The sequence below is a fragment of the Prionailurus viverrinus genome, chromosome D2 (genome assembly GCF_022837055.1).
Source record: "Prionailurus viverrinus isolate Anna chromosome D2, UM_Priviv_1.0, whole genome shotgun sequence".
In the NCBI taxonomy this organism is placed as follows: Eukaryota; Metazoa; Chordata; class Mammalia; order Carnivora; family Felidae; genus Prionailurus; species Prionailurus viverrinus.
Genome location: NC_062571.1, coordinates 45397296 through 45413477, shown reverse-complemented (window position 1 = coordinate 45413477; position 16182 = coordinate 45397296). Strand labels below are relative to the sequence as shown.

The 16182-nt window shown below is 42.2% G+C and overlaps 1 pseudogene; it reads right to left on the bottom strand.

Annotated features, from left to right (window-relative positions):
- Positions 1 to 5305: 5305 nt before the first annotated feature.
- On the bottom strand, positions 5306 to 6192 carry LOC125147600 (regucalcin-like; annotated as a pseudogene).
- Between the last annotated feature and the right edge of the window lie 9990 nt (positions 6193 to 16182).

Below are 16182 nucleotides of genomic sequence, written 5' to 3'. Positions count from 1 at the left end.
AGCTGCAATCACGGATGGATGCAGCGGCGGCAAGGATGGACAAGGCAGAACAGAGAATCAGAGATATCAAGGACAAACTTATAGAGGACAATGAAGCAGAAAAAAAGAGGGAGATTAAGGCCAAAAAGCACGATTTAAGAATTAGAGAAATCAGTGACTCATTAAAAAGGAACAACATCAGAATCATAGGGGTCCCATAAAAGGAAGAGAGAGAAATAGGGGTAGAAGGGTTATGTGAGCAAATCATAGCAGAAAACTTTCCTAACTTGGGGAAAGACACGTCAAAATCCAGGAAGCACAGAGGACCCCCATTAGATTCAACAAAAACCGACCATCATCAAAGCATATCATAGTCAAATTCACAAAATAGTCAAGGAGAGAATCATGAAAGCAGCGAGGGAAAAAAAGTCCCTAACATACAAGGGAAGACAGATCAGATTTGCAGCAGACTATCCACAGAAACTTGGCAGGCCAGAAAGGAGTGGCAGGATATATTCAATGTGCTGAATCAGAAAAATATGCAGCCAAGAATTCTTTATCCAGCAAGGCTGTCATTCAAAATAGAAGGAGAGATAAAAAGTTTCCCAGACATACAAAAATTAAAGGAGTTTGTGACCACTAAACCAGCCCTGCAAGAAATTTTAAGGGGGACTTTCTGAGGGGAGAAAAGATGGAAAAAAAATATCTATATCTATATCTATCTATCTGTCTATCTATCTATCTATCTATCTATCTCTATATCCAAAGCAACAAAAGATTAGAAAGGACCAGAGAACACTACCAGAAACTCCAACTCTATAAGAAACATAATGACAATAAATTCATATCTTTCAGTACTCACTCTAAATGTCAATGGACTCAATGCTCCAATCAAAAGACATAGGGTAACAGAATGGATAAGAAAATAAGATCCACCTATATGCTGTTTACAAGAGACCCACTTTAGACCTAAAGACACCTTCAGATTGAAAATAAGGGGATGGAGAACCATCTATCATGCTAATAGTCAACAAAAGAAAACCAGAGTAGCCATACTTATATCAGACAATCTAGACTTTAAAATAAAGACTGTATCAAGAGATGCAGAAGGGCATTATATCATAATCAAGGGGTCTATCCACCAAGAAGACCTAACAATTGTAAACATTTATGTGCCAAATGTGAGAGCACCCAAATATATGAATCAATTAATCATAAACATAGAGAAACTCATTGATAGTAATACCACAATAATAGGAGACTTCAACACCCCACTCACAGCAATGAACAGATCATCTAATAAAAAAATCAACAAGGAAACAATGGCTTTGAATGACACACTGGACCTGATGGGCTTAACAGATATATTCAGAACATTTCATCCTAAAGCAGCAGAATACACATTCTTCTCCAGTACATATGGAACGTTCTCCAGAATAGACCATATACTGGGACACAAATCAGCCCTAAGTAAGTACAAAAAGATCAAGATAATACCATGCATATTTTCAGACCACAACGCTATGAAACTCGAAATGAACCACAAGAAAAAAAAAATGGAAAGGTAATAAATACTTGGAGACTGAAGAACATCCTACTAAAGAATGAATGGGCTAACCAAGCAGTTAAAGAGGAAATTAAAAAGTATATGGAAGTCAATGAAAATGATAACACCACACCCCAAAACCTCTGGGACGCAGCAAAGGCAGTCGTAAGAGGAAAGTATACAGCAATCCAGGCCTTCCTAAAGAAGGAAGAAAGATCTCAGATACACAATCTAACCTTACGCCTTAAGGAGCTGGAAAAAGAACAGCAAATAAAACCCAAAACCAGCAGAAGACAGGAAATAATAAAGATTAGAGCAGAAAGTAATGCCATCAAAACCAAAAAAAAACAAAAACAAAAACAAAAACAAAAACAAAAAACAGTAGAACAGATCAATGAAACCAGAAGCTGGTTCTTTGAAAGAATTAATAAAATTGATAAACCACTAGCCAGTTTGATCAAAAAGAAAAAGGAAAGGACCCAAATAAATAAAATCAAGAATGAAAGAGGAGAGATCACAACCAACACAACAGAAATAAAAACAATAAGAGAATATTATGAGCAATTATATGCCAATAAAATGGGTAATCTGGAAGAAATGGACATATTCCTAGAAACATATACAGTACCAAAACTGAAACAGGAAGAAATAGAAAATTTGAACAGACCCATAACCAGTAAGGAAATCGACTTAGTAATAAAAAATCTGCCAAAAAACAAGAGTCCAGGGCCAGATGGCTTTCCAGGGGAATTCTGCCAAACATTTAAGGAAGAGTTAACACCTATTCTCGTGAAACTGTTCCAAAAAATAGAAACAGAAGGAAAACTTCCAAACTCTTTCTATGAAGCCAGCATTACCTTGATTCCAAAACCAGACAGAGACCACACTAAAAAAGGAGAACTATAGACCAATTTCCCTGATGAACATGGATGCAGAAATCCTCAACAAGATATTAGCCAACCGGATCCAACAATACATTAAAAAAATTATTCACCATGACCAAGCGGGATGTATACCTGGGATGCAGGGCTGGTTCAATATCCGCAAAACAATTAACGTGATTCATCACATCAATAAAAGAAAGGACAAGAACCAAAGGATCCTCTCAATAGATGCAGAGAAAGCATTTGACAAAATACAGCATCCTTTCTCGATAAAAACCCTCAAGAAAGTAGGGATAGAAGGGCATACCTCAAGGTCATAAAAGCCATATATGAACGACCCAAGGCTAATATCATCCTCAATGGGGAAAAACTGAGAGCTTTCCCCCTAAGGTCAGGAACAAGACAGGGACGTCCACTCTCACCACTGTTATTCAACATAGTATTTTGGAAGTCTTAGCCTCTGCAGACAACACAAAGAAATAAAAGGCATCCAAATAGGCCAGGAGGAAGTCAAACTTTCACTCTTTGCAGATGACATGATACTCTAAATGGAAAACCCTAAAGATTCCACCAAAAAACTGCTAGAGCTGATTCATGAATTCAGCAAAGTTGCAGCATATAAAATCAACACACAGAAATCGGTTGCATTCTTATATACCAACAATGAAGCAATAGAAAGAGAAATCAAGGAATCGATCCCATTTACAGTTGCACAAAAAACCATAAAATACCTAGGAATAAATCTAAACAAAGAGGTGAAAAATCTATACACTGAAAACTATAGAAAGCTTATGAAAGAAATTGAGGAAGACACAAAAAAATGGAAAAAGATTCCATGCTCCTGGATAAGAAGAACAAATATTGTTAAAATGTCTATACTACCCAAAGCAACCTACATATTCAATGCAATCCCTATCAAAGTAACACCAGCATTCTTCACAGAGCTAGAACAAATAATCCCAAAATTTGTATGGCACCAGAAAAGACCCCAAATAGCCAAAGCAATCTTGAAAAAGAAAACCAAAGCAGGAGGCATCACAATCCCAGACTTCAAGCTATATTACAAAGCTGTAATCAAGACAGTATGGTACTGGCACAAGAACAGACACTCAGATCAATGGAACAGAATAGAGAACCCAGAAATGGACCCACAAACATATGGCCAACTAATCTTTGACAAAGCAGGAAAAAATAGCCAATGGAGTAAAGACAGTCTCTTCAGCAAGTGGTGCTGGGAAAACTGGACTGCGACATGCAGAAGAATGAACTTGGACCACTTTCTTACACCATACACAAAAATAAACTCAAAATGGATGAAAGACGTAAACATAAGACAGGAAGCCATCAAAATCCTCAAGGAGAAAGCAGGCAAAAACCTCTTTGATCTTGGCCACAGCAACTTCTTACTCAACATGTCTCTGGAGGCAAGGGAAAGAAAAGCAAAAATGAACTACTGGGACCTCATCAAAATAAAAAGCTTCTGCACAGCAAAGGAAACAATCAGCAAAACTAAAAGGCAACCAACGGAATGGGAGAAGATATTTGCAAATGACATGTCAGATAAAGGGTTAGTATCCAAAATCTGTAAAGAACTTATCAAACTCAACACCCAAAAAACAAATAATCCAGTGAAGAAATGGGCAAAAGACATGAATAGACACTTCTCCAAAGAAGACATCCAGATGGCCAACTGGATATATGCCATCTGGCACATGAAAAAAATGCCCATCACTCATCATCAGGGAAATACAAATCAAAACACAAGGAGATACAACCTTACACCTGTGAGAATGGCTAACATTAACAACTCAGGCAACAACAGATGTTGGTGAGGATGCGGAGAAAGAGGATCTCTTTTGTATTGTTGGTGGCAATGCAAGTTGGTGCAGCCACTCTGGAAAACAGTATGGAGGTTCCTCACAAAACTAAAAATAGAACTACCCTACAACCCAGCAATTGCACTACTAGTCATTTATCCACAGGATACAGGTGTGCTGTTTCGAAGGGACACATGCACCCCCGTGTTTATAGCAGCACTATCAGCAATAGCCAAAGTATGGAAAGAGCCCAAATGTCCATCGATGGATGAATGGATAAAGAAGATGTGGTATATATATACAATGGAGTATTACTCAGCAATCAAAAAGAATGAAATCTTGCCATTTGCAACTACGTGGATGGAACTGGAGGGTATTATGCTAAGTGAAATTAGTCAGTCAGAGAAAGACAAAAATCATATGACTTCACTCATATGAGGACTTTAAGAGACAAAACAGATGAACATAAGGGAAGGGAAACAAAAATAATATAAAAACAGAGAAGGAGACAAAACAGAAGAGATTCATAAATATGGAGAACAAACTGAGGCTTGCTGGAGGGGTTGTGGGAGGGGGGATGGGCTAAATGGGTAAGGGGCATTAAGGAATCTACTCCTGAAATCATTGTTTCACTGTACGCTAACTAATTTGCATGTAAATTTAAAAAAATAAAAAAATAAAATAAAAAAACTACCTGTCACCCCTTACTAAAATGATCTACCTTTTTTAAAAAAAAAAAATTGTTTTTCAACGTTTATTTATTTTTGGGACAGAGAGAGACAGAGCATGAACGGGGGAGGGGCAGAGAGAGAGGGAGACACAGAATCGGAAGCAGGCTCCAGGCTCTGAGCCGTCAGCCCAGAGCCTGACGCGGGGCTCGAACTCACGGACCGCGAGATCGTGACCTGGCTGAAGTCGGACGCTTAACTGACTGTGCCACCCAGGCGCCCCATGATCTACCTTTGAAAATTGTAAATAAAAATGTAACCCTACTCATAATATAATTTCTTTATACATTTTTTTGTAACTAGATTGAAATTTTAGCTCTAGAATTTTCTAGAGCTTCAAAAGTCTTCAAATCACTTTTTATTTAACAAAAGTTCTTCCAGTAGGAAAGAAGACCTGACATAGGGATAAAGAGGAATTCCTCTGACTCCTGGGCCAGTTATCTTGAAAATTCCACCAGCTTCAGGTTGCTGCAGAAGACCCATGCATGGGGTCCATTCCATCCTGGGCACAGGTCATAAACATTTCAGAGAAGTCCTGCTCTCAGAAGGAGCATGAAGTTGTTTCATCAACAGGCTCCTTCACAGTTTGGAGTCTTTTCCCTGTCTCAGGATCTAAGTGCATCATTCTTTCTCCATTGTGACAGGCCACCCAGAGCTTCCTCTCAGTATCAATACACATTCCACCTGGGAATTGTTCTTTTTCCAGCTTGTGAACACATCTGCAGTAGGAGATCTTTCCTATCTGCAGGTCATAGTCAAAGGCTTCCACGGAGTAGGACAAGCTGTCAATGTAATAGATTTTTTGGCCCAGGGACCATCCAAACTACTGGTCACAGTACTTTTCTAGGCAGTGGTCAGGAAAGAGGGAGTACAGGGACCCCTGGTGCGACTCCAGAACTGCGGGGGCCATTTCCTCACCCATGGTGCCAGCAAAGTATCTCTCAGCAGATCAGTTTTCTTGTCTTTATCTACTGTGGCCAGGACAACTGCTGACTGATCTTTCCAGTTCATAGCACAGAACTTTGTTCCAATGGTGGTGGCATAGCCTCCTGATTGACAAAGGGCCACAGAGCTGACGGAGGCATCCATGGTCACATGCTGCACTTGCTGAGAGAATCCCACTGACAAGTCTTTTTTATAGGAATATGTATGAAGAGCAGAAAGCTGGATGCCTCCTCCCACACTGGAGATTCACCACGCCTGCAATTCTCCAGCAAAATGCACTCAATTCTAATGGAAGATATTGTCATTGTGGGGAGATCTTGATGCTAATGACCCTTGGAGAGCCAGCTCAGGACTAGATTATTATTTACCGTTCTCTGAAAGAGTCCTTGAAAATGAGTAGCTCTCAATATTGGTGTCTGTGTTAGTAATTTGACCAAGGTCACATATTTACCACATGGGAAAGTTGAAATTTGGTTTTTGGCAGCTTCCCTCCAGAGCTCTGTCTCTTAACACTGAGTCACAGCCAACCACTTCAGAACCTCAAACTAGTTTATATGACAGCCCTCGCATCTATCTTGATTTGGGTCACTTTGTTGGCTAATCAGGCAGACTTGAACACTCATGATGGAAAGTAGCCTACCAGCCTTGGATATTCAATGCCATGGGCATTGTTAGTGTGTGTGTGTGTGTGTGTGTGTGTGTGTGTGTGTGTGTGAATATGTTTTAAAGAAGGAAAAGAGAACACTTGTCAATCTGGAAAGTCAGTTAAGTACAGTTCAGTTAAGGTGTATCTGGCTGGTTCAGTCAGCAGAGCATGCAACTCTTGATCTCTGGATCATAGTTCAAGCCCCACACTGGGCATAGAGATTACCTAAAAAAAAAAAAAAAAAAAAAACAGGGGCACAAGGTTGGCTCAGTCAGTGGAGCATATAACTCTTGATTTCAGGGTTTTAAGTTTGAGCCTCACAGTGGGTGTAGAGATTACTTAAAAATAAATTTTGGGGGGACGCCTGGGTGGCTCAGTCAGTTAAGCCTCTGACTTCGGCTCAGGCCATGATCTCGCAGTTTGTGAGTTCAAGCCCCACATCAGGCTCTGTGCTGACACCTCAGAGCCTGGAACCTGCTTCAGATTCTGTGTCTCCCTCTCTCTCTGCCCCTCCCCTGCTCACTCTCTGTCTCTCAATAATAAATACATGTTAAAAAATTTTTTTAAATAATTTTTTTTAAAAAGTACAATTCAGTGTAAGAGAGTTGCTACTGTATTTGTGAGGAAATAATGTATTCATTAGCTTTGGTGTGGTAACAAACATCCCCCCACACTAATCTCATTGACTTACAATAATACACATTTCTCGTTCACAATACATGTTGGTATCTATGAATTAGTGGTGGTGGCTCTGCTTCATGTTTCTTCTCATTCTGAGACCAACCTGAAGGATTGGTCCCCGTTTAGGAAATGACATTCTTATGGCCAAGGGAAACAAGCAAGAGACGAGACTGAACTATCTAATGGTTCTTAAAGTTTCTGCTTGTCTGTGGTATATATTACTCCTGCTCACATTTCAAAGCAAGTCATATTGACAACGGAGTAGGAAAGTACACTCTACCTTTGGGAAGGCACTGCAGATTACACATACAATCCTCTTATAGGGAAGGGAGCAGGTGGTTGGAATTGATAATCCAACTGCCTGCATATCTTAATATGTTAACTGTTGCTGCAGCAGAGTATAGGAATATTACTGTTATTTTCCCATTCTCATATCATCTATTTTTGCAGTATTTGTATAATTTTTATAATTCAGCATCTGTTTTACTAGGGTAAATTATAGTATCCATCACTTGGCCTTTAATATGTTGGAGATATTTTCTGACTATGAAAATCATACCGTTTATCTTGCATCAATCAATCTGTTCACTTGATTTCTTTTTTTTCTTTTTTTTTCATGTTTATTTGTTTTTGAGAGAGAGAGAGAGAGAGAGAGAGAGCAAGCACAAGCGGGGGAGGGGCAGAGAGAGGCAGAGACACAGAATCTGAAGCAGGCTCCAGGCTCCAAGCTGTTAGCACAAAGCCCGATGCAGCGCTTGAACTCACAAACCTTGAGATCCTGACCTGAGCCGAAGTCAGACACTCAACTGACTGAGCCACCCAGGTGCCCCACCCTTGATTTCTTTTTGAAAGGAGCTCAGACTGCTTTGTCCCTACTTTCACTGCATTTGTGATTGAACCTTAAACACTTACAAGCATTAATGAAAATATATGTCTGAAAGAAGCTGACATATACTAGATATTCATAAAAACATCTTAAATCTGAATGGTGTATTATTTATGTAGATAAAAATTTCAATGCAACATAATAAGAGCAGCCAATTTTATTTCATAAGTCAACTTTTGTTACAAAAGTAATAAATGTTCATTTTAGGAAATTATAAAAATATAAAGATGCAAAAACCAGTGGGTAAAAATCACTAGCTATCTCACCATGCCAACATAACCAATATAACCATAACATAGCATTTTAGTGAATATATTTTCAGTGATATTTCTAATATATGTAAATATATAAAGAGGGATCATATTGTGATTGACTAGTTTCACTTCTCAATATGATGTGACTAGTTGTCTAAGGCATTAGATATCATCCTACATTATTAATGGCTGCACAATATCCCATCCTATGGAAGCAGTTTAACTAGTTCTCTATTAATTATCAATAATTCTGTTATAGGGACAGACAGCCTGGCTGGCTCAATCAACTGATTGACTCACCTTTGTCTCAAGTCATGATCTCACAGTTTGTGAGTTCAAGCCCCACATCAGGCTCTCTGCTGTCATCACAGAGCCTGCTTGGGATCCTCTGTCCCCCACTCCCTCCACCCCTCTTCTGCTCATTTTCTCTCTCACTTTTTCTCAACATAAAGAAATAAACTTTAAAAAATTCTATTATAAATTACCTTATAACATTCACAATTAAACATTCACAATTTCACAATTAAAATTAAAAAACATTCAAACATTCACAATTAAAATTTCCAAAGACCAGGGGCGTCTGGGTGGCTCAGCCAGCTAAGCGTCTGACTTCGGCTCAGGTCATGATCTCATGGTTCGTGAGTTTGAGTCCCGCATCAGGCTCTGTGCTGACAGCTCAGAGCCTGGAGCCTGCTTTGGATTCTGTGTCTCCCTCTGTCTGTGTCCCTTCTTAGCTTGCTCTCTCTCTCTGTCTCTCTCTCTCTCTCTGTCTCTCTCAAAAAAAATAAATAAAACATTTTTTAAAAAATTTCCAAAACCCAGCTTTCTAAGATCAGAAATCCTGGAGCAAATAGTTACATATAATTTTCAGTGCCTCAGTATTGAATTATAAGAAAAATACTCAAAATCATTGTACTTTGACAAATGAAAAGAGGAAAAAGGAGACAAACTAAAAAAACCGACTCTTAACTATAGAGAAGAAACTGATGGCTACCAGAGGGGAGGTCGGTGGGGCTATGGGAGAAGTAGGTGAAGGGGATTAAGAGGACACTTATTGTGACAAGCACTGAGTAATGTTCAGAATTGCTGAATCACTATATTGTACACCCGAAGCTAATATAACACTGTTAATTACACTGGAATTAAAATAAAATTTTTAAAAATCATTGTACTTGTGTACCTAATATATGATTTCAGATCATCGGTGCTATCAGCCTTCCCGCATTCCACAATCTTCTAGAGAGATACCAAGCCATTAAACAATTTTAAACCAAGTAAAGAACCCTCACTTTCAGAAATAGTGAGCTACATAATTCAGAACTACCCTCCTACTGAAGACAACTAAAATAATTCATATGAAATATAAAAAGCTTTTTCCTGTAACAGAAAAAAAAGCTAACAAGTAGCAAGGAATCACCTTGCCAATTATTGGCAAGAGACAATAGCTCAGAAAAGGTGAAACTCCAGAGAGAAGAGCTCAGTATTTGGGCCAGTTTTGCAATGAGAAGAGGTGGCTAAAAAGCTGAGGGAGCTAAGGTCATGTAAGTTGGAATCTAGGGCTTTGCAAGGCAGGAGCAATTCTGGAAAACTACCCCATGCTTAGGACTGTAATCCTGAGTGGCTGCACCCTGGAAGGAAGAGTAAACTGAAGGAAGGAAGGAAGAGTAAGCTTTCTCCCATATTTCAGCTCAGTTTCAAGTACTCTGGGTGATTCAGAAAAATCTCAGGCACTAAAAATGCTTAAGGTGCTTCTGGATTGCTAATGCCCCTACACATCTGCAAAAGTCCATGAAAATCCTTTCCGTAGGATGATACTATCCTAGTCTGAAAATTACCCCACTAGGGGCTCCTGGGTGACTCATTCGCTTAAGTATCAAACTCTTGATTTCAACTCAGCTCATGATTTCATAGTTGGTTGTGGGATCGAGCCTTAAGTTGGGCTCTGCCCTGACAGCACAGAGCCTGATTGGGATTCTCTTTCACTCTTTCTCTCTGCCCCTCCCCTACTCTCTCTCTCTCTCTCTTTCAAAATAAATAAATATACTTTAAAAAAAAAAAAAAAGACTAGGGGTGCCTGGGTGGCTCAGTCAGTTAAGCGTCCAACTTCGGCTCAGGTCGTGATCTCATGGTCTGTGAATTCGAGCCCCACATCGGGCTCTGGGCTGACAGCTCGGAGCCTGGAGCCTGCTTCGGATTCTGTGTCTCCCTCTCTCTGCTCCTCCCCTGCTCACACTCTTGTGTGTGTCTCTCTCTCTCAAAAAAAAGAAATAAACATTTTAAAAAAAAATTTTTAAAGACTTAAAAAAATTACCCCAATAAAATTTTCAATTACAATTTTCAGCACACAAAGACAATTAGACACAGAAGGAGATAAAGAACAAGAACCAACATAAACAATAGATGATAGAGTTTCCACAGACTGTCCAGACAGGGGAATTATTAGACATAAATGAGAAAAAAAGCTATCTTAGTATGATCATTAGGATAAAAATTGAATTAAAAAAAATTTTAACATTTATTACTGAGAGACAGAGGGACACAGAGCGTGAGCAGGGGAGGGGTAGAAAGAGGGGGAGACACAGAATCTGAAGCAGGCTCCAGGCTCTGAGCTGTCAGCACAGAGCCTGACACAGGGCTCGAACCCACAAACTGTGAGATCATGACCTAAGCTGAAGTCAGTTGCCTAACCAACTGAGCCACCCAGGTGCCCCTAAAAATTGAATTTTTGATACAAAGTTGGAAACTAAAAAAAAAACCCCAGAAATTGGGGTGCCTGGCTGTCTCAGTCAGTAGAGCATACAACTCCTGATCTTGGAGTTCTAAGTCTGAGCCCCATGTTGGCTGGAGAAATTACCTAAAAATAAAATCTAAAAAAAAAAAACACAACCAGAAATTGAAGACTCAGAAGGTGAAAAATATAATAGCACAAATTAAAAATTCAAGATATGGGTCTAAAAACAGATAAGGTGAAGAAAATAGCTTTGAAGAATCCATTCAGAATTAGAAAATTCACACGTGTTTAGACCTTTACTTTTCTTTTCAAAAAAGTTTTTTAATGTTTATGTATTCATTTTTGTGAGAGAGGGATAGAGCACAAGTAGGGGGGGGGGGCAGAGAGGGAGGGAGACACAGAATCGGAAGCAGGCTCCAAGCTCTGAGTTGTCAACACAGAGCCCAACGCGGGGCTCCAGCCTCCAAACTGTGGGATCATGACCTGAGCTGAAGTTGGATGCTTAACTGACTGAGCCACCCAGGCACCACTAGACCTTTACTTTCTGTAGGTTATATTACAAATCGTAGATTTGTTTAACATAATTCTTCAGCTGCTCGTGGCCCCTACTTCCCCCAAGATCTTGGCACCTTTCATCAGAGAGGACTTTCCTCCTTGCCTGCAGGGTTAGTATCCACCATATTTGTTAGAGTGTTTCTTATCAGTTCCTACCAGTCTGGAGAGCCAGTACCCAGGCTCAGAAACTGCATACACCAGGGTAACCCCATCCTCTCCTAGACCCAGCTGTGGTGGTCACCCCTTTACTCCTTTACTCCTCCATCTGAACCCAGACCTATGGTGTTTCTCTTTTTTTTTTTTTTTTAATTTTTTAATGTTTATGTATCATTTTGAGAGACAGAGACAGAGCATGAGCAGGGGAGGGGCAGAGAGAGGGAGACACAGAATCCAAAGCAGGCTCCAGGCTCCAAGCTGTCAACATAGAGCCCGACGCGGGGTGGAACCCACGAATCGCGAGATCATGACCTGAGCTGAAGTTAGATGCTTAACTGACTGAGCTACCCAGGTGCCCCCAGACCTACAGTGTTTCTGCTCCTGGCTTCACCTTATAATAGATATATATCCCTTCCCTTTGTCCCAGAGCTGCTCCTCTCTCTCTCAAAGCCAAAATCACTCCTTCTTCTCTGGAGTACAGCTCTCATCTATTTACCTGATCAGGGAAGCCTTATCCTGTAACTAAGAGTCTTGCCAAACAAACAAACAAACAAAGGCTTGCGGGTAAGGGAGGTTCAGGGAGGGAAAACGTATCAGGAGGTCTGGGCCCCCAAGAGAGTCAGAAAGGACTTGGAACAGTATAGCCCAACCCCCTCCACTTGCTCATGGGGAAACTGAGGCCCAGAGATGGTGTGACACATCCACGGCCACACAGTGAGAAAGTATCACAGCCAGGACCAGGATGAGGGACCTCCTCTGCCACCTACTTCTCACTAAGACCCAAATCAAAGGCTGCCTGTTGCCCTGCATCTGGCAGATGTAGCACCTTTTGAGTTCCTGGCAGATGCTAGCGCAGCGAAGGTAAAATGGATCAGACACAGTCCTTGCCCCCAAGTGGTACACGTGACTGAGGAACAAAAGTACAAATTAAACCGGCACTGCACTTACATGTACCTTACCAGGCTGGGTTCATTTATCCCTCACAACCCCATGGGGCATGTAGTATTATTATTATTCCTGTAGTCTCACAACGGATAATGTGCGAAGCCAGGATTTGAATCTAGGCTGCATAAGCTAGAGATCTGTGGGGGCATGCATCGGAGCAGGGTGGGAAGAAGGCGGTGACTGAGCTGAGCCTTCGAAGTGTATTTTAATAGCCTGGGAAGGGAGAAAGGACAGCAGGACAGGGAGAACCACACGCGCCTCCAGCAGCTACAGCAACATGCAGTCAAGTCTCTGTGCCCAAGGATCCCAAAGGCAGTGGGCATGCTTCTCTGCCGTTCCACTTCCATTTTACCCTAAGTGGTGGGGTGCCGGAAAGCCCTGCGGGGAAGGTGATCCACCAGTCAACTCGGGCAGTAAGTGGCCCCCACCAGCAGGGGGTGGGGCGGAAGGGCCCTCGGCAAACACCCTCAGTACAGCCAGCCTGCCGCTGGGTGGCACTGTGGCTCCTCAGAGAGGGAACAGCGCCCACAGGGAGACTGGTCACAAAAAAGAGAGGGAGCACCATTCCGGCCCTCCTGCGCTGGGCACTGGGGTTACAAAGTAGTACAAGAAACAGTTCCTGCCTTCGCAGACCCGTGGTGGGACTGACAGACACCTGGGTAACTAATTAACTACTCCAATAATAGACATAATGAATTGCTCCAACAGCCGGTTCCAGTTGCAGAGCCCAGGGAAGGAGGAGGCATTTGAGCCTTGATACAGGATTGGCCGTTCTAGGACAGGACGGCTGTGATGGTGCTGGCTCCCAGGGCACAGGCACAGATGTGGGGAAGGGGGGTTCCCAGAGTCCCAGCTGGGGCCGGGGGCCTCCATCAGCCACCTGCCTGCCGCAGGTGGGAAAGGGTGGGCATCTGTGCACAGGGCTTCAGCACCACCACACTAAGGTGCTCTTTGTCTCCATGAAGCACTTAGCTCAGGGACCTGGTGAGGCCCCTGGTGCTAGGATGACTAGAAAATGCTGGAACCCCCTGGCAGGCACAGAAGACTGCTGGCATCTTGTCCTCTTTCTGTGCATTTCTGAACTCAGCCTCCAGTCCCAGCACTGGTCCCAACTTGCTGCGGGATCTGGGGCCAGACACCACAGGTCTTGGGGCTCAGTGACTGCATCTGTAAAAGTGATCTTTCATGTGCACAAATATGTTGAAAAATGAGCAAAGTTAATCAGAAGCCACAGAGTTGGGGGGGGCGGGGCAGAACGCCTCAGTGGCTCGGTCGGTTAAATATCCAGCTTCCACTCAGGTCATGATCTCCCGGTTGGCAGGACATGATCTCGCAGTTTGTGGGTCTGAGCCCTGCCTCTGGCTCTGTGCTGACAGCTCAGAGCCTAGAGCCTGCTTCAGATTCAGTGTCTCCCTCTCTCTCTGCCCCTCCCCCCTCTCAAAAATAAATAAACATTATATAGATATATATAATGTTTATTTATATATATACATAAATATATGTATATTTATATATTTATAAATAATATAAATATTTTTTATATTTATATAAATATATAAGGGGGAAAAATAAGTCAAACAGCAATAAGGGGAGGGGGGGGGAAATAAGTCAAACAGCAATAAGAACTGTCCATGATGTTTCCTGCTGGCCTGAAGGCATGTCCTGGTCTTCTTTTTAGAGGTGGGCAGTTGGGGAGGAGGACTCCCTTGGCTCCCCTTCAGGCCTGGGCAGGACCCAATACAAAACCAGAATATATCTATTTGTCCTTGGAGAACAATTCATCTCCAAATTCAATAAGCAGAACTTTGCAGCAGGGAAACAATTTAATATCTGGTAGATACATTTTCATTAAATTTTTCAAGATGGAACAAAAGCTGTATTTTCAAATTTCCTATTCAGAAGTTAACTCATCATGGTGTTGAAACCCACATTCAAGCAGCTGAACTGAAATCAGCTTCCTAAAACAAAACACAAGCAGAGATGGACTGGCTGAAGTTTCAGACAAGACTTCAAACCCTCCCTGGATGATGGGCCCAGGCTTCCTCCCACTCTGGTCCACATGCACCCATCACCAGAAGGGGGTACCCATTGTATCCACTATACCCCCTTCACAGAAACCAGGGGTGGGGCAAGGGCGCTCAGGGTTGCAGGCCCACAGTATCATTTCAAGCAGATACTCCCCACCTTCTTTTGTCATTTAGTAGTGAAGCTGTTGAGAGGTGATAAGGCACTTGGAGGCACCCAGGGTTTGCCAGGCAAGGGGTTTCTCCTCACACTGTTCTCCATCGGTTGTCCAGCCCCAGAGCCAGACTTGCCCAACCCAACTGGGGAGCCCAGGTCACCTTTTAGAGAGATGATTCCCTCCACCCAATGGCAATTCCAGAAGAGGCACAGGCACTTTGCGTAGCAACGGCATGTAAATCCTTTTCACTTAAATAGTGTATTACTGGGGCACCTGCGTGACTCAAATGGTTGAGTGTTTCTTAATTCCAGCTCAGGTCATAATCCCAGGACTGTGGGATCCAACCCAGAGTTGGGATCTGCAGTGATCATGGAACCTGCTTAAGATTCTCTCTCTCTCTCCCTCTGCCCCTCTGCCCCACTCTCATGTGCTCTTTCTCTCTAAAAAAAAAATTAAAAATAAATAAATAAATAGGGTGCCTGGGTGACTCAGTTGGTTAAGCATCTGACTTCAGCTCAGGTCACGATGTCACAGTTTGTGAGTTGGAGTCCCGCATCAGGTGAGCTCGAGCCCAGCATCAAGTTAAGCACGAGTCCCAGTTTGGGTACACACGAGCCCTGCTTCCTGTGAGCTCCGCTTCTCTCTCTCTCTCTCTCTGCTCCTCGCTCACTTGCACCCTAAATAAATAGTGTATCACCAGTTCAGTTAAATTGCAGTCTTCCAAATATGCTTTCATCTACACATTTTACTACAAACAATATACATTTTATGTAATTATTTGAATAATGATGAGAGGACACCTAAGGAGAGCTGATGGGGATTAAGGGAGATAGAGCCCTTTCAGTCCCACTCTCCCCTCTGCCTTGGTCCGTTTGCTCCTAATCAATTACTTTTTAACATATAAAGAGTCATGCAGCAATAAATCAAGAAATCCTTTTGGCCCAGGCTTTGGGGTACCACACTGTAGGCAGACTGTGCGCAATTGCATCCCCAAATTGCAAGAAGTCAGCTCAGACTAGACTAGGTGCAGAAATGCTTCAGTTTTATGCGCAGAAAACTGGCCTTGGAGGAGGGGCAACTGAGTTTCCAGAGGGTATGATATGACCCGCCCCCCCCCCCCACAGATTTATTCTGTGCAACTGTGTCCCAGAAGAGGCTTTTGGGGGACATGGAAATTTATATATCCCTCATCTGTTCTGCAGAATGCTTCTAATCTCTTTGCAGGGTGTCCTGGCATCCCTGAGTTC